The sequence below is a fragment of the Antedon mediterranea genome, chromosome 8, assembly GCF_964355755.1.
Source record: "Antedon mediterranea chromosome 8, ecAntMedi1.1, whole genome shotgun sequence".
Taxonomy (NCBI): Eukaryota; Metazoa; Echinodermata; class Crinoidea; order Comatulida; family Antedonidae; genus Antedon; species Antedon mediterranea.
In genome coordinates this window covers 23,809,365-23,831,202 of record NC_092677.1, presented here as the reverse complement: position 1 = coordinate 23,831,202, position 21,838 = coordinate 23,809,365, and positions in this window count along the sequence as shown.

Genomic DNA, 21,838 nt, shown 5'->3' with positions numbered 1-21,838 from the left:
CAGTCAGCTATCAACAACCTCTCGCCGGTGGTCCTAATATATCGTTCTCTCATTAAACACATCAATAGTGTCGCTGCTAACTCATTAACAACTTATCCATAATAGTGGAATACTAGCTAATTCGGACCTATCACTTCTATAATATTAATGTATAAAACGACTGATGTGTGGTCCAGTCGCCGCATGACAATACTTATTCCCGCCTACCATCTATCACCAGAGTAAAGATTTGCACCAGTTTGTAGATCATGATTGAATTCAAACGATGACTAAACACGGTACGTACTTTAATCAAGTCAGTCATCTATACCCAGAGTCAGTGTTCACTTTAAACGAATGTGTACGATTTTCCATCTTAAATTTTATAGTTAACACAGAAACAGTTTATTCGAAATGAATCTATTCAATTTTCATATTTTCCAATTTAATGTGCCACTTTATATATTCAATAATGTCCATAATGTAATTATTACATAATTCAAAACGAAAGTATTACTAATTAACCCATCACTAACAATAAATACCATCAGCATTATAGCACCCGTACACCACCATCCTCCTAACATTAACATCATCACCACCATCCTCCTAACATTAACATCATCACCACCATCCTCCTAACATTAACATCATCACCACCATCCTCCTAACATTAACATCATCACCACCATCCTCCTAACATTAACATCATCACCACCATCCTCCTAACATTAACATCATCACCACCATCCTCCTAACATTAACATCATCACCACCATCCTCCTAACATTAACATCATCACCACCATCCTCCTAACATTAACATCATCACCACCATCCTCCTAACATTAACATCATCACCACCATCAGCGACATTACTCCATCAACATTCCCACCATCCTCCTAACATTAACATCATCACCACCATCAGCGACATTACTCCATCAACATTCCCACCATCATCACCACCATCAACTAACATTACCACTATTAACATTATCACCAACATTACCACCACCAACTTACCTCCATCAACATTCCCACCATCATCACCACCATCAACTAACATTACCACCATCAACATTATCACCATTACCACCACCAACATTACCTCCCTCAACATTCCCATCATCACCACCACCATCAACATTGCCACCACCAACATTACTGCCATCAACATTACCACCACCACCACCAAAAATACTCCATAACACTCCCATCGTCATCACCACCATCAACATTACCTCCATCAACATTAGCATGACCACCAACAATACTCTATCAACATTACCACCATCAACATTTCCACCACCAACAATAGCCCCATCAACATTGTCACCATCAACATTCCATCAAAATTACCAGCATCAATATTCCCACCATGCATTAGTTCCACCACCATTACCTCAATCAAAATTCCCATCATTACCACCATCAACATTACCATCAATATTCCTGTACCATCCATCAATATTATCATTATCAAAATTACCATTATCAACAGTCAAATCATCAACATATCAACATTCAATCAACACAATCACCAACATATACCACCATCAATATAAACATTATAAACTTTCTCATCATCGACATTACCATGATCAACATTACCCTTATCAGCATTACCCTCATTAACATTACCATCATCAACATTACCATTATCAGCATTACCATCATCAACATTACCATCATCAACATTACCATCATCAACATTACCATTATCAACATTACCATTATCAGCATTACCATCATCAATTACATTACCATCATCAGCATTACCATTATCAGCATTACCATCATCAACATTACCATCATCAGCATTACCCTAATTAACATTACCATCATCAACATTACCATCATCAGCATTACCCTTATCAGCATTACCATCATCAACATTACCATTATCAGCATTACCACCATCAACATTACCATCATCAGCATTACCATTATCAGCATTACCCTAATTAACATTACCATCATCAACATTACCATCATCAGCATTACCCTTATCAGCATTACCCTAATTAACATTACCATCATCAACATTACATTTATCAAAATTACCACCATCAACAACATATACCATCATCAACATCATCATCCTAATTTTCATCATCAATGATAAGCAGAAATATTTAGATTCTGGTGAATATTCTAATAATGGCATAATGATAAAGATCAAGAATACGTATTAAAATACGTAATCTTTATCTTTATCATTTTACCATTTTTCAATAATCTAACCGCACATTGGGCTATCCTTTGTATTTAAGAAAGAAGCAAAGAAAAGGGCAATTGGGGCAACATCATTTTAAAACGTTCATCAACTCTTTTTTTCTGCCTACAGTATCTCCATCCTCACTATACGTCACTGGTTGTTATATTCACTTTTGAAATATTAAACAAAGTTAAAATAGCCTTGACTATCGAAATATAGGAATAAAACATAACAGATACTAGTTGCGTTGAAAAGAAAACATTCGATTCAAGTTTCGAGTTGTCATTTTCCCCTTTTCATATACCTACTTTTATGTTAATTGAAAAGATTTGAAAGTCTATTTTATATTTTGGGTCACGCGTCTTGCAAAGCCACTCTTTTTACAGAGGCATCTGTACTGTAGCTAAAATCAGCAGAAAACTCAATAGTTTAGTCCTAGTTGTACAGTAAGTCATGATTATTATTTAAATCCTTGTAACATTACAAACAAGTCCTTTAGAACCACTTTTAGTTTGTTTTTTTTAATTTTTGTTCTGCTCCCGTTGCCAAAAAAGTGGGGTTTTCATCATCATCACCACCATAAACAGTGAAAGTATCGTATTTTTACAACTTTTCCAAGAAAAATCGTACATTGGTGTTTTTATGTGATAATAAACGAAGTTCCTAATTTGTTCCTACAATTTTAAACAATCACCATGGCTTATATTACTATTACTTGATTTCTGTCTCTGAAATCAGTAGGCTACGGGGACCACATTGCAATTGATACATTATTGTAATTATTGAAGAGTAACATGACCAATTCAGAAAGCATCGCAATCAATTCTACGAATCGTATTACTGGGTCAATTCAATCAAGCCGAATAAAAGCAATTTGTTGGTACTCTATGATTATCAATTTACAATTACATTTATGCTTGCGTCTCGGTGCCCTCATTCCACTAACATCTTTATTCTCGCGTGCCATGCAGAGCTATCACGCGACTATTCTTACAAGCCTCATCACAATATGTCGGTAACAATTTTAAGACATTACTATTTTACCAATTTTTCTAAAGACGATAAAACGATATATACCAGGTGAAATACAGGCCACCCTAGACATGAAGTTAGGCCTCCTTGCATGCATGCACGGCGTCAAACCGTGCTCCTTGCTCGGTTGTATATACGCGTTTGACAGGGTAATGAAGCACACGTTTGCAACAGTTTCACAATAACTCATTGCCGCTTAATATCCAACTGAGACAATTTGCAAAATATATCGAATTGTCTGTACGAATTAATTACCTAGATACACGGAAGGCAGTTGTGTTGTTTTGTTAGCATAAAAAACCATGCGATTTAACAAAGACACATACAACGATCATGAAATACTTATCTTTCGATTTGTACGTCCGTAATTTGTAGTAATATTTTGAGCAGTAGTTTAAAACAGCTGACGAGGCAGCAAATCGACATCGTGCCGGCTACTTAAAGCCGCTGATTGAATACTGTATTAATACATGTTGGCATAACCATGTGTTTTCTGTTGTCATAACTTACACAAATTTGTTTTTAAAGTCATTGGATTATTGAATCAGTGAATTGATATCATGATGGCCCTTCGATATAAACAAATAAAGGTAATCTTTTAAAGAAACATTGTATCAGTTTGAAGATGTCAGTATTTGTTTGCCTAATGCTACCAACGAATTATCGCCACGAGCTTAACAAATACATTTCTTTTTATTGTTTTCAATAAAAACAAATATGTGCCGATCTCTCAATAACAAATATTTTATGAATGATAATATGCCTTTGGCCTGTAGGTAATAGTATTTACAAAATCAAAACAACGTAAACTTAACTTCGAGACAAGGAGAATGCTATATAGAGAGAAGCAACAAGAAACACGAGAGTTAAAAGTGTAATGACCTGTTTTGTCTTGCAATGTTGTTTTATTCTTTTATTTATAGTCTAGACATTTTTTAATGAATGTGATTCATGATTATTTTCTCATTAATTTTTTTAATTTTTTTTTATTAATTCATGTGTTTTTTTACATTATCTGTATAGGCTGATAAAGGCTGATAGAATAATTGAGGATAGAGCTATTGAGGTCCGCTGGAAAAATGCGTGGGTTATGGTATATGCTTTCTGGATGTACTGTAAATGTAGTCAGTTGGTTAAATTGACACACAGTCATTGGGGTAAACAGTTTCCCTGCATTTTTACTTTTTGTAAAGGTAATGAATAATATGTGTAATATATTTATTATAAATATGCAGTTTGTATCCTTAAATTAGATCGTAAAAACGTGGGTAAAGTGTCTAAATTATTATTACATTATTGCAAGATCACATCTCATAATATTTGTCAACAAATCTAGTAGTAAATTAATTTATCCAAATTTGAAATCACGAAGAATTCCTCTTCCATCTGCAGTGAGGATATTCAATGGAACATGGAAGCGTTAACTGAAAATACTAATTTGTTGGTTTTCCGTCACCTTTCCAGTGATTTATTTGTAATTTTAAAAAAGATTAACATATTTTAGTTGGAAGTTGTTTGTTCTTGAAATTGTATTTCTGTGTTTTATCTGTAAAAAATACCTACAATTTCAAACCATTGATTTGAATAATAAATTAATAAAAATGATTTATATAGGCCTACAATTAACCAAAAGAAGATATTTTAAAAAAACCGGAGATTTAACTCGACTAATCAATCTTTAAAATCGTGAAAATATTATATTATCCTATTCAACTGAAAAAACATTTCTATCAAATGAGAATTCTTTTTTTAATAAAGTGTTTTTACTAATGTATGTCTGTCTACGTCATTGATATTAAACTATGGATGATAGATAAAATATTGCAACTTTAAAGTGACAACAGACTCTATTTTTATATTAGTATTTTTATATTAGTATTTTCACGATATAATATATGGTAAAGTAAATGTTGGCATTTCTCAAAACAAGCCAATGACCAGAATGCCATACTGAATGAACCCACAGGTATCACCACCATTCCATTATACCTTCATGGTATTTTGAATAAAATACATTTGGACATAGACACATGGTGCCGTTAGCTAAAAGGGTTGCTGGAAATACGAAATAAATCAAACACAACACAATGGCTAATTTTTTGTTGGACATTAAGTGACAAAAGTTCATAAATATATCGAAAACCGAGAGATTTCAAAACATCTGCCGAAACCTCAGCCACTGAGATGGAGGATTAACATATCGCTTTGTCGTTCAATACCCTGAAATTATACGGAAGACAATCCAGAGTTATCAAACCTTTTCAAATATCTGATTACGATCATTAGCACAAGCTAAAGGATATGTACAACACAAGTGTAAGCTAGGACCAAGATTCGTTTCCTCAGTTGCAGGAAGAATGACCTGGTAGGAACAATAACCATTATCTATTTCCTATCAATACATGTCATCAATTGATTAAGCTCAGAATAATATATGTCGGGTCTTTGATCTCCAACGAAGTAGGGTGGTTAAGTTTGGGTTTCGTTTGTATATTTATAGTTTTTAGAAATATTGGGCTAACTTTGAAGGCATAATGACCTATTTTGTTCCATATAAGCCTTAGTAAATTGTGTACGGTGCCGCCTATAAGAACAGTTTTCTAATTAGAACTACTAATTAGAAGTTTAAATTGACCTAAATACTATATATAGTAACGTTTGGGTTTCGTTTTGTATTTATATAGGCTAGTTCCGCACATTTTGGAAATATTGGGCTAATTTTGGAGGCCATGATGACGTATTTTTCAATACAAGTAAATTATGTACGGTGCTAGCTATTGTAATTAGAACTATTAATCACAAGTTGAATTTGACCTAAATATTATAAGCGCATAAACGAAACATTATTCTTTTGAATAAATAATAAGTAACTACCATATATTACATTATAATATAATAAATGAATTCCACGCGTAATGGCACTAATGTATAAACAATGTTAGGAGACAGAAGTAAAATCTATAACCCCTTTTTATCTGAAGTATGTAATCATTACCGGAATATTGAATATTATATCGAATCGAATTGTCCTACTCTTTCATTAATTGACCTTTTAGTAAACTACACAATCGTAAGAAAGAACACTGTACTTATATCTAATTACTTAGATATCGGTTTCAACATCGGTAGCGAGTGTGCTTCGATCGTCTGCCGCTTGATTAAGTCTGCTTAGCAAGAACTAGACATCTTTAGAAGCAATATCTGAATTCTAGCAGACACCCATTTCTTCTAACAAGCTTGTAATTGGGACTAAGACACAAAGATGGCGCAAACAAAGAAATGCTAAGTAAAAATAATGAGGGCGACAAATAATAATCGATAATCCTCAGTAACTTTAAAGAGGCAATGTCACTAATTGAAATTTCGAGAGAAAAAAAATTAAATTTTGCAATATAGTAGTTGCTCCTATTAAAAATACACCCTTAGTCATAATAATAAATTGTAGTCAACTAAAAACAACAATACAAATTTACATTAATATTTAAAATGATACACACAAAACTGTATAACTGTTTCGGTAAGTTTGCCAAATAGCAAGTTAGGCCTACATTCTATTTTATAAATTAAAAATCTCGATACAAATTCAACGCAAAGGCGTTTGAGTAAAACAAAAAACAGACAAACATGGCATAGGCCTCTGTGGTATAACTTTTATGATTATTTCGGAGTAGTATATACTTTTGGAAAAGTTAGGCCTACTAAAATAGCATGTCTGTGTTCAGCATTTAAGCCTATTATTGATATTTCAAAATCAATATGATTTTGTGTTGTTTATATATCTTTACCAAATGTACATTCAAATCCATTTTGTTTGGATTGGTTAATCATTTGTATGAGAGGCTATGTTTTAACCTCAAAACTTAAACTATATACATTTTGTAAGCCTATATTGTTATTTATGTTCAACGTCACATTCTAAAGCGCATTAAAAATCCAATATTGATTTCTATAATCATATGAGTCTATATTTAGGCATCATCTAAAACTCGACAAATGTATACAATAAAACCACAGATGATCATTCATTGTACTATATGTTCAATGTCCATTTGATAAGTATTAGGCCATTTGTAAGTACATTTGTAGTAAGCGTCAAATTACAACAGTTATGTTTTGTTTTGACTTTCAAAATAATTTTATATGTTGATATTATTTGTATACACTGTAAAAACAGTGTTTAGATCTTATACACTTGTTTTGTACCCACTTTTCCCACATATTTAGCCTTAAACACGTTTAGATATGAACATGTTGATTGTTAAACATGTGGAGCACTATAAAGACATGTTTAGGTTTTACACGTGTTTAATTTGCCATGTGTGAAGCTCTTGTGTTCAGCCACAGTAAATTCGTATGCACGCAACGCTAAACACGTACCTAAGCATGTTGATTAAACATATAGTGACATGTTGACTGCTGAACGAGTGGAGGAAAACAACATGTAGCTATAAACACGTTTAGGTTTTAAACACGCTAAACATGTAACTACGTGTTCAAAAGCTAAAAGTGTGGGGAAAGTAGGTACAAAATATGTAAGATCTATACTCTATTTTTGCAGTGTAATAATTAAAATTACCAGAACACCTAAAATAATCCTTTGTTTATGATTTGCGTTCCTTTCTGATGTATCTGGTTGTATGTACACTTTTTAAAGATAAACATAAGTGCGGCCTCCTCACTCAAGTGCAACTATATGTGCATGTCATTCATTGGGCCTGGGAAGATTTGTTATGGGAACTATTAAGTTTCAAACATCAGATCATATACCTACTTGACTATTCATTTAACATTTCAACATCAACTTAACTACATTAATGGCGGTAAGTTTTAATATGATAGTTAATGACATTTGGAAATCTGAAGTCAATAATGGCCTATTTGTATGCTTATAGCTAAGATTAGATTACAGAACCTCTATTAAGGGGACAACTTCGGGACCCAACCAGTGTCCATTTGAATAGGGATTGGATGTCGTATTGTTAACACACAATACATTGCGTCTCATATTAATTCACAATCATTTTTTTTTTTACCATATTTAATGGTTTTTTGGGGGGTTTTTCAGACAGTATTTTTTCTTTTATTAACGAATCATAATCTATGTTGTTGATTCTAATATAAGGTGTTCAATGCATGATTGATTTAGAAACTGTTTTCTGTTTATTTTACATTTATTCAGTTACGAAAGTTAGGCCTATACGGTGAGGTGGGACAAGGTTTACTTGTCGTTCTTTTATTCACTTTAGGAAAATTGGTTTTGATCTTGTGTTGAAAACAGGTATGAGTATCAAAGTGGTTTAGGTTTAGGTCAAAAACAACAAATCAATTGATAACAAAGTTTCGAATAAAAAAAGTGCATTGCAGGGGCTGCACATTTAAACATTAATGTTATTATACTAAAAAAATACTTTCTTAGAAGTTAAAATACATTAGGCTTATAACATAGGCTAGGCCTAAAACTAGTTTTATGCGGGCTGTTTATTATAGAGACTCAACCGAGCTCTGTCCTCTTATCTTACAACTAACTGTTTATCCATTGAGGCTTAAATATATTGTGTATGTTCCTGTGCTTTACAATTTATACTATTAATAAATAAAAATACATTATACAATGTAACACAGTGGGGCCTAACTTGTTTGGTTTCTCTCTTTTATTAATGTGATAGAACTTCGGTCTCCAGAATTGCATTAGTACTGGTGGTTTTCAGCATACTTCCCATATTCCAAAAAGAGTCATTCAAGTATAGAGAAAGCAAAGGAAAACTTTGTAAATTATTCGAAAAGAAGGAAAAGGCATAATTATATTTGCATGAGTTGATAATGAATGATTGTAATGGCACGATGACACAGGTAAGCATAATATGCCTCTTGACGAAGGGGTAGTGTGATGTGGTAGTCAAGTGAAAGAAATTCAGTGTAGGATCATAGGCTAGGCCTAGGGCTATTCTATGCCTACATAATCAACAAATATAATCATATCAATACGGTAATGATAATAATCAATACTAGTTATGCAACTTGCGTTGATTATTACCCATCTAATGAAATAGCTTACGCAATTTTATGACTGGGAAAATTATATTGAGTGAAATATCTAATTGTTATTTTACAGATCAATAGGCTGTTGTGTCATCGTAATAAGGAACCAATAAACATGACTGACAGTATAGTGGATGGAATATAAAAAGATAAAAAGTGAAAGGTTGTTGGGTTTCTGTAAATCATGACTAGGAAACACTTTAGCACGCGAATGGTCTTAAAACGCGATAAGGAGACATCCAGACAATCGTTTTTCCTTATTTTCTAAATGGAAGTTCAGGTGCCTGCTAATTGATTGCATTCGTTTTGTTCCGATGCGGACTTTTTTTCTTTTTTTTTGTTTGTATCGGTAGTTGTTTGCGGTTGATGGATCAATCACAATTCGTCTGCCGTGGTTACGCGCAATAATGCGATTCCGTTGGCTTCAGTGAGTTTGTTTAACAGCGCCATCTATGTCTATAAAAAGTGCAATGGAGTCAAGGTAACAAAGAGTCCAGTAAATCCACTATTCAGTTTATGCTTCGGAAACATAAAGTTATATGTCAATACATTTTAGATAAGTCATGTATAACCTTCACATATAAATAAAAAAAGAACTGAAGTATAGGCCTACTAATAAGTACAACCATTCACAAAGCAACAAATATATCCACAGGGAAGAGAGGAACTGGGATCACGACACATATCTGTCGACTGAAAGTACTATGATTTATATCTATCATACGTTAATATAACTATGTGCATTTATAGTACTAACAAACAAAACAAAATGGATTTCCAAGGGTGAATTATAAACATTCATATACTGTACAAGTGATGAGGATATGTTTTGAATTTTAACATAAATATCAATTAGTTCCAATAGGCCTATACATTAAAATGGTGAATTTGCTAACTTAAAGACTTATTCATTAATAAAACGTTGACAAGTTAAAATACCCATTTTACCATTTTTTACTTTTTCGTTGCAAAAAACAACAATATCTTTCCATATATTACCGTATTCAAGTTGGTATGTATGTCACACAAGGTGAACACTAAATAATTCATAACTTCATATTTAGTAAAACAAAATTATTATTATTTATAATTTTAGCTTTAAGTCAATTGTATCTACTACTAAATCAAGGTACAGTAATAGGTAATTCAATTAAAATGGTAAAATGTGATTATATTTCTGTATGCCTATTCTTCTTATTGTATACATCTTAACATGATATTTGTACAGTGCAAGCAATGTAATGTTTTTAATTTGTTTGAATCTATGAATGCCAATTACCACTAGCATAACATTGGTAAAAATGTGCCCATATATGGACATGATGATGTCATATCACTACTATAATTTGGGCACATCACACTTTTTTTGTCAAACTAGTTTGATAGTGTAGACAGAGCTTAATGTTTTAAATCTGGCTATTTTTAGACTAGAATAAAATTGTTAAGAAGAAGATTTTGAAAGTAAAAAATCAGGTAGGTACATCCAGGCTTCTTTGATAGCCTTGTGTACAGTAACATTGACTATTAATTAAACTAAAATAAAGGTTATTAGGCCTATGTATAATTGAATAGATTTAGTAACCGTGTCATCAAATGTAGGACGAGTTCACATGAGATATTACGACATTAAACAACATAACACCATACGTCATCACATCCCTTTTATTAGTTGTTTTAAGGATATTATTTCTTGTTTAAAGTTTTTTTCTACGGAAACCGTGATTTTACAGACAACATAACCGACTTTGTATAATATTCCATATGGATATTATTTATTCTACAGTAGACATAGACAATGCTCTAGTTTTGCATGTACCCGTAAGTTTGTTAGTAACGGTTGAGTTTAAGATAATTTATAACGATTAGACCAACTTTGAAAGTACAGTTAGTTATGTACAGTTATCTAACGCGATACGACAAACACAGGTATACGCTCGCTTGTTCGTTCCTTCGTTCGTCCATTTATTTGGTCAAAATCAATTTGAATAGTTATATACAAGCAAACGTAAAAGAACAAGATTTACAAGAAACACTTCATTATTTTTGTTAGATATATACATATATTAAGTGATAAAGCAAATTGTGAACCCCTATTGGTTTGTGTTACTGGATGTACTTATGATGGCCATTGAAAGACTGATTTGTGGACTATGATATATTTTAGTATTACTTGTTTGGACTGTGTTATAACTATGTGTTTACATATTTACTATTATATTTATGTCAACTTCATCACTGTTTACTTGATGCAATAAAGGAAATAAATAAAATAAATAAATAAATAAAATAAATTGAATGTCATATACAGTATCTGCTATATTACATTCTTTGAATTGTTGCTTTTACATGCAAAACAGAAAGATGTACAGTATGAAATAAAAGTGAGTTGCTCCCACGAAAAAAAAAGATGATAACATCCGGGTATGAAGCGTCTCACATACAAACAGAGCCAAAATACTATTTTGGACTTGCACAGTGAATCGAATCTAACCTTACGGTTTTCATTAATAGATCATTCCATGCTATCCATCTAAATATCATATTTTTAAACTTTTGCATTCTTATTCTAAGGGAGGGTATTTTATATTCCTCCTGTGAGTTTATAGCCTCTCTAGACGAACACAACCATTTAGAAGAATAATAACCACTGTCAAAAGTACGTGTTTAATCACTTTTTATCATCTTTTTATTGCCATTTTTGTTTGTTTTATATATTTTAATATATTTTACTTGATTTTTTTTTTAAATGTAAAATGCAAATACTTATTTTATATATTTTAATTAATTTAAAAAAAATGTAAAATAACGAAAGCAAATGTGGTTTTAGAAACAACGTATCACATATGATGTCCGTACATTATCAGGAAGACTTGGTATTAAATTAGGTTAGGGTTATGGCCTATTTAAATACAGGGTAACATGTGATACCTATGTGACACTGTATTACGTTGTCTTCCTGTTATGGTGGACAAATTTAATAGCGATTCACTTTGGATTACAGTAGGGAAATGGTTGTCTTTGACATTCAAAGATAAGAAGTGTTAGAGGTGAAACCGGATAGGTATCCATGCATTTCCTGATTTGGCGCCAGCACGCAAGTGTATTGTTTTCTACTTTGCAGCTGTCTGGTGAGCTGTATTGTTGTTCTTGTGGTGAATCTTCCCGGGTTTGATTGATTCCATGTGGCTTGTTCAGGAAACATTATGAGCAATTTTGATCAAGAATAATAAAAGTTCATTTTTAGGGTCGCTTCTCCTATTGTAAACCGAGAGCAGGAACACGTGAGCAGTGCATGCTTGGGATAATTGTAATTTAATTTTAATTATTTTTAATACAAAATTAATGTAGGTAGGCATATAACTTGAAGGAAAATTCACCACTATTATATCGTATACAAGAATGTACTATACAATCCATTATGAAAACACATATAGGCCTACACACAGACGAATCCAAGGGAAAGTTTCCATTTCCACTACATGCTCAGAAAGAAAATTAGTTTTCCCCCTCTTAGTATCGCGTCGCCAATCGTTAAGGTTCGTATTTACACACAATGTAGCCCTATTCATATAAACATATTTACTAATTCCAATCATAATACTTCATTTACTACATACTCTATTAAAAAAATGTTGTTTTTTGCTATTTCAATGTTATTGTTGTATTGAATGTATTTATTAGTAAGGGGCAAACCTTCGATTACCCAAAGCTATTTTGTTTGCTCCAATTTGGTAAATAAAGAAAGAATAAAGAATGTTGTTTAAAAAATACGAATAGAATCAGTATTTTTATATTGATTTTTTTTAAATTTAATTATTTTTTAATGTTAAAAAACAGTATCTTTGTTTGACTTGTGTTGGTTGGTTATTGAGTATTCGTCAGCGTTCTGGAAATACTAGCCTGAATAATGTTTCTGACAACTCATTGTCTATTTTATGCTCTAAATTTCAAACTGGTTAGTTTCATAGATTAATCAAACAAAACATAATTACATTGTCATTACCATAGTAAACTTAATTCATAATCATATATGGATCATAACCATTGAAAGTGGGATTACATGAAAGTTAGTAGCGTATTGAAACCTAGCTGTGAGACCCGTGCCGCCGACGAACGTGCAAATATTGGTAAAATTCTGTACCATATTTCTTGAAAGTTTAAAACCATTGAGGGCGTTCGTATTGTTTTATAAAGTATCGTACACATGTTTGCTTTTGAACTCAGAATGTAAAAGTAGAAACTAGATAGTCAATAGATAAATTAAATAGGCCGAAGATTTTAATATCTACAATAGTAGGTTATAAAAACATTATTCAAATACTCAAACTGTTATGAATAAAAACATTTAAAACGTAAATTGACTTCCTATAAATGATAACAATCATTATTATCTTATATTAGGAGATATACTTGTACGAATCAAACTATACATCATTTACACTAGGCTATATATTTATACATTATAAATACAGATACATAAAGCAATATGTATGTCTACAGAAGCATAGGCAATACATGCCTACGTAGGCTACATTCTACAGTAAGGTAATAATTGTCGATCGCGCGATCTTTATAAGAAAGTTCCACCAAAGCGACTGTCGAGTAAAACGGTCGAACCTGTCACTTTATTTTTTCAAGGCAAGTATTTAAATACTTATGATTCACTGGATTTTATTTATATATAATTTATTATGGTATCTATTTATTTATTATGGTATAAAACATACAAAAACCAGCAGCCAAATATATATTATATATTAGATATGAAATCCAAAGGCAACATTCTCAAAATGCTGTGGGTATCAGTGGCTGGATCTCAATGGAGATAACAGATAAAATAAGAAAAACGCTAAATCAAAACGATAAATTAGACCGCTAGAACAATTTGCAAAGCTTTCGGGCAACACTAGCCAATCATCAGTGTAAGTGTCCTTAGACAAGATGGAAAATTATAACAAAACAAAAGAAATATATAAACATGTATTAATATTTACATTACTTTACATCCGATTTACAAAAAAAAAAAAACAGAAATAGGCTATAGAAAAAAATGATCAATATTTTAGCACATTGATACATTAGGGTAAACATTTAAAAATCATCAGCTTCATTCATAAGTAATGCCCAAGACGTTATATCCAAGTACAATTAATTAAGAACTTTTAGCACGATTAAAATGACAAGGTACCGTACGTAGGAAAAACATTTAAGGAAGAATAGAATATTATCGATTTAAATTGAATCACTGAATGCAGCAATAACAACATATATGATATAATTGAAATAAAAAAACTGAAATATCGATTGTAATAATATGATAGACAATAATTTTGAATCATTTTGCATGATGTAATAATACCTGTAGGGGAATAATCAGTTTCACACCGTCCGTTACAATAGAAAAGTACGTATTGTCTGAAACAAGTAGGCCTAGAAGTTTGACCCAAAAAGTACATTTAACTGAATGTAAATTGCAATTTTGCATATGTCAATCAATCAATCAAAAACAATAGATATCCACAAACAATTTAAAAAATAGATCAAAGGAAGTAATAGTAGCATCATGGCATGTCTATCAGTGAATTGAGTAGCCTCAGACCGTTCTTGTTTTCTTAGCAATGCCACTATGCAAAATAAATGAAGTACAACGAACCCATAATATTCTCTTCGTTGTTCCAGTAAAAACAAAAATTTACGAACCACAAAATTGAACAGGAATTAGGCTTAGTACGACGGAACGAACGACCGAGTACTGTAGGTCACACAAACGACGAAAATGAACAAAATTAAATGGAAATCAGAAACAAATGAATGGGAAAATAATCTAGCATAAACACAAGAAAAAAACCCGTCTAGATTACGGACAAATACATCGTTGTTCCATTAAAAGCACAGAATGTTACGAACTACACTCAACAAGAATGGATGAACTACGACGACGGCACAAAGAACGAACGTACTGCGTTGGATGTCTATATCAGGTTTCTATATCTATGTGTAAAGGGGGGGGGGGGGGGGAAATGAAATATATATCTAAAAAATACGTCCATACTGAAAATAAATACATAACATTAGATGTAAATGTATCTCCTGGAGTAGGCCTACAATTTTTAGTGAAATGTTTACAATTTTAGATGTAGAGAATTATAGAACAAAAAATATTAGAAAATTATGAAAAAAGGTGGATATAAAAAAAAAGAAATAGTAAGGTACAGATTATAAGTATATAACATTGATTAAATTGTTTCTGATCAAATCACATAATGGATTGGAGAAAATATAAGCAACAAAAAAAAACAATCAAAATAGAGAATAACAATTAAATAGTTATTATTATTAGGTCTATTATTATTATTACAGAAGTATTCAATTATATTGATCTGTTGAAGATGCAATGAATAAACAGTGGTTAACAAAAGAGAGGAAAAAAAGAACGAAGGAGAAGGAAAAAACGACGATTAAGCGAGCAGAAAATATAAACAAGAATGAAATGAGAAAACTGAATTAGTAAAACTACCGAACAAACTTAGCTAAAAGGTGTTGTATAAATTATTGGAAATTCTATGAAATACTGTAAATATAGCACAATCTATAAATACATAATCCAAATTGTTCAAGCATTAAAAAAACAAACTAAAAGATCAATTGTTTTGAAGAATGAATGACTCTGAGAAACGAACGCTTAAATAATATTAACGGAAATGCATAATTTACAACATTTAACATTATGGTAATGATTAAAAACAGCTAGAAAACAAAGTAAACAACAACAACTTTCACACAAAAATTAAATGTATAATAATTTAACTAGTAAAACAACCTTACTCAAACGTGTATACATTACTGGCAATTCTATGAAATAAATTATAAATACAATCTAAAAATACATTATCCAAATTTTCAAGCACTACAAAACTAAAGGTCAATTAATTTTTGAAGAATGAATTACTCTGAGAAACGAACGATTTAATAATATTCTCGGAAATGCATAATTTTCAACATTTAATATTATGGTAATGATTGAAAACAGCAGAAAACAAAGTAAAAAACAGAAACAAACATTACAAAAATAAATCTATAATAATAATATGAAGAAATAGATAGAAGTGACCAAAAAAAGGTGACAAAAAAAACCCAATAATTATAATATATAAAATTCAGCGATCCGAATACTTTATTGAGGTAAATATTATTGTATATTAAAATATTACACTTACTATTACGAGGATTACATAAACAAATTTAACTATAAATATTAAAACTATTATTTAAAGTAATTCCCCAATCTACATATTAAACAGTTTAAAAAATAGTTGCTTACTGCTTGTACTTTAATCAATACAGTATTATTTTTATGTAGGCGTATTGCTTGCCAGTCACATATTGCCAATAGCAAAGGTAATACCTGCCCTAATAGACAATTCGTTTCCAAGACAAACATTCAAGACAATTTTAAACAAACTCTTTAAAAACATATCTGGGAGTCGTGAGAAAAAAACAATAGTGGAACTTGACATGACCTGAAATGTTGGAAGCAGAGCATCTTTACCAATTATCTAATAAAACAGCATGACATTTTTTCATTAAAAAAAAACAAAAACAATTTGTATTCAATTTTATATTTATTTATAATTTTATATTTATATTTTTTTTTTTAATCTGGGCATATACAAAGCATTTGATTCGCCCAATGACTTATATCTACGCGTTTATAAATTGCCCAGGCCGCAAAACGTTTATTTAACAAGAAATCACACCGAAATTTAAACGGTTCAAGCCCCGATCCATTACAGAATAAAATCGCGAGAATGAAACATTCCTGGGTTTTGAATGGTTGCGCATTTTCTTATACACATCACATATTAATAAACAGGCGCATTAGTCAACGCTTTCGATTCACGCGAATAAATTTGCCTAGTGAAAAATGCTTTCTTTATCGAAAAAAAGGACCAGTCCGGTAGACTTCAAATAACTAAACGAAAAAAAAAAAGTGGCACAGTTCATGCAATAGCAAATTTTAAATAGTTTCGTCACAAGAATTGTCCGGACCAATTGGACCAGTTTTAGCTCGCAATTACTGGTTCCGTATAGTTCTTCTCAACTGGAATAAAGAGGGCGGTATGTGTATTTGCTCTATAACAATGCAGATTTCATTTTTGGTTTAAATGATATTTATGGTGGATGCATAAAAAGAAAAAAAAAATGACGCTCAAAATAGCCCCGACAAAAAATTAATGGAATAGTCACAAGTATGGTTTGTAAAGAACCTAATCATTTTTTCACCCTGTGGCCCGTTTTCTTGCGATCACCGCACCACTTACTTCTAATGGCTACGACACTATATTATTATTAATGTTACCAAGTTGCACATTGGAAACTAACGTACAGCTCTGTCTCTACACTGTCGAATTAGTTTGACAAAACGTGTGATGTTCCCAAATATGGTAGTGATATGACGTGATTATGGGAACATCACATTTATTGTTTTATTAAAGTGTACAGTATTAAAATTGTCTCCCAATAAAAAAACATGGACAATTAATTATTAATTAATAAATCCAAAAAGCTCATTTTGCAAACAAAAATAAAGATTTCACTTGACTAAAAAAAGATTTCCAGTTGATTCAAATTATGGAGCAATTATATATTTTATGTTAATAGAGTACCCTGTAAAATACATTGCCTCAGGGCAGAACTTATGCAAGATTTTGTCACTTTTAAGTTCGTAAATAAACATGGATAAAGAGTGATAATCCCTTTCTCGTGTCAGAGGCTCAACCAGATTAGGAAGATCATGAAATTAGACGCTAATGACCACTTGAAATCGTCTTACATTGTGCAAACTCGTAAACTTAATCGTGGTAAGTCACTGAATAGGAAATTATACCAAGCTGTATTTAATCTATATTTAAATCAGGGAAGAGTGAGATCCAACTCTTTCCCTGATTTCAATACAATGATTGTTATCTGATCTGTGTCAACAATGGGTGATCTCCGTTAGGTGGATTACGTATGTTTATATTTATTTCATATTTTTTGGCAGATACACACGACGTCGTTATATCTTAACATCCCAAGTTAATGACTGACAGGTACTAAACTAATAGGTCAAGTGTGTTATAAAAAAAAGGTCATGATTTACTAAAGGCACTGATAACAAAGGTCATCATATTAATAACAATATTAATACACTAATATATATTATAATAGATAATTTGAGTTTTAGATTATTTTTCCACGTGTGTATCAACAATGTTATGGTCATTATTTCGATTTGATAATTGTATCATCGTTATTGTTATAACAAACCTGGGTGTATCCTTTCTATTAAATGGGTTCATTTTGTATCAATCACATTGGTTCTATTGCACGATAACAATGGTTCTATTAGACTGTTATATTTAATTGTTCTATTGCATGATCAGCTTGTTGTAAATATTTTCAAAATCGGAGCACTGAATCAGAGTATCCGAAAATTATTGATGAAAGATGAAAGCAGTGGATGAATTAATAACAGTTTCTGTTGGGGAGTTATAAAACAAATAATTAGTCTTTTGCATCCGTATATTTATCGGTTCAAATGAGAACAGTCAATTTTTTTAACCAGGGGAACGATATATCTATAAATTAAAAATTGTTTAGGAATTTCAAATTGTATTAGCGGTTTAAATGTGAAACTGGGGTGAGCTTGTGTACGGTCTAAGACAATGAAAACAAAGTTTGTGCTTCCGTAATCGTAAGGGGCGCTGTTTGTTACACTATACAGAAATAGATTTAGAAGTATAGTATTTATTTAGAAAAGGAACAGAATTTGTAAGTTAATTATTTATTTGATATTTGGAAATCTATTATATACATATATTATATTAAATACATATATATAATACTGATATAGTAGGCCTACGAAGAGTGTTATAGTGTTATGCAATATCGTTTGTCAGTATGCCTAATAGGCCTGCCTACTTTCCATGTTTCTTTAAAATGTTAGTGTAAAAGTATTTATTCTATAGGTGTCGTAACGAATAATTGAATTGAATATAACAGGTCGCTTATAAACATAAATTGCTATTATGGTATCAAGGAAAATAATCAGACATTCGATTAGCCCGAAACGTGGCAGGCTATATGGCGCTTGACCTTTGACAAGATCGCCTAAAATTTATAATTTAAATCTACGATACTTTAGTATTGTATATTCAGGAATAGCCGCTCCATAGTCTCTTTGCTTTTCTTCCTTATATCTTATTCTTATTAACTCAAAATTATTTTTACTAACAAACATTACTATTTGTATGCCTAGTGTGTAAACATTATTGACATAATTTCATAAACATCTTCATGTCGTACAACTACTCGTAACATTTTTTCTCAACTTTCTATCATCTAAAATTCGTAGTTAGTCATGCCTCGGGTCACATTCTATGGTCACCGTACAGGTAGGCTACTACATTAGTATTTCTATGAATGGATGACTAGCCGGTGACAATAACGCTAGTTGGTCATACCCAGTACCGTTTTGATTTTACGATCATTCGGGAAACCACCTCACGACAGTATATCTCAAGTTTTTAGAATTCAAAACATCACAGTAAGCCTATGCCTACTAAGTAACTAATATACATACAAATTCAAAAATGACTTTTCCAATTTGTTACAATAGGCTTGTAATACAAATGGCCAATTTAGAGTCTGGCAAGTTTTGCAAAGTAATGGTATGGATCTTAAAAAAGCGTACAGCTTTAATAACATTCTTAACATTTAGTTTTCCATTTTGTGTAATAATTAAAAACAGATTTTTTCCAATCATAATTATTGATAGTAACCAGAAAATATAGGCCGCTACTATTATAATAGTAGCCTATTAACATTTATTAAAAACTGTTACCACTTTTATTAAAATCTTCTATCACTTTTATTAAAAACTTTATCACTTTTATTAAAAACTTTTATCACTTTTATTAAAAACCTCTATCACTTTTATTAAAAACTGTTATCATTTTTATTAAAAACTTCTATCACTTTTATTAAAAACTTTATTTAAAATTAAGAACATTTAATAAAATGGATATTTTATGACATTTTATGAAACAACCGGCGCGGTACGCAGAGGATCAACGTTTGTAATTAATTTACCGTTATCAACAATCAACTTTTAATGTTGGTCTTTTAGAATAAACAGTTTACGAAACATACCGGAACATTCGCTACTCAAGATACGGGCGAAATAATTATTTTTAGATCGCAATTGTCTCCAAATCTCATTTAGTATTTAATCTATATAATATTGTATATCTTAGGAAAATGGCATGTGCATAGTATCTTTAAATACTGCAGTATTCGTTTCAATTTTGTTTCAATTTTAAAGTCAATTAAAATTTTATTTTTTCCAAACGTAATTTGCGTCGTAGCCCATAAGAAACTGGCTATCAATTCTAATTCATTTATTTTCAAATATCCATTTGAAACATGATGCATTTTTTGAGAATTCTAATGAATATCAGTACCATCAACTTGACTTCTAATTTACATGACCAACCTATTTGTATTAATTTATTTTACTAAATAAGATCTTAATATAATATATTACAGCAGATAACCTAATTGTTGCTGCATCGCACGTAATCACGTGTTGGTGACGTCAGAGTCCTCCTAGTTTACTTTTCAAAAAGAAAATGTAAACCACAGATTTCCTGACCACCCACTAAATCCTCTACCCATTTCAACAAAAATATTTAAATCTCGGGTTAGTGATGTTTTAAACACCTCGTTTATGGTATGATTTAGTGCGTCTTTATGACGTGATGAAAATGCACACGTTTTTCATTCTTTCTGTGATCGGTGCATTCCGACGTCAATAAAAATTGCAAAACACATATTCGTCGTGTTTACGATTCAAACAGCTGAAAATAAACATGCTATAAACTATTGGTGTACCGTGTTGATACTTTGCTGTTTGTCACTGACCCCCGACTACTCCGTCTTCTATTTCGAAGCTATTAAATACAGATCATGTCGTAACCAACAACCAAACTGTGTTTGAACTTTCCATGTTAGGCCGATATTTACGACAAACACAGAGGTGTAATTCATAAATCAAGCGGGACCTAACAAGTAATGATAAAAAAGCTCTTCTTGACGTGAATAAAGGGGGACCAAAAACGGTAAAGGAGAAAGTACCGTACTAATCTTTTTAAATAAAAATTAGGTTAATTAATATAATCGTTGAGTAGTTATTTCACTTTATTTAAAGGTTTAATCATAATTTAATTATTGTTATTCGCTAAACAAAATATGCAGAAAGCTGACACTTTTTCTATCTGTCATGAGACATACTAATATTCATACAAACGTTTGGAAAAAAAATGTTAACAAGATAGTTACAAAAAGACTACAATGTTTAAAGTGTGTTTGAACAAGGAAGAGATAATTGATTTCAAGAATTAGGTTTAATTCGTTTAAGAATTCTTATCTCTTATCCTAAGCAAAGATTTAGGAAAATTGTATGTCCAATTTCTGCAACAATGCTAAAAAAAAGTATCCAGCAAACATCGATTTAAACTAAAAGATC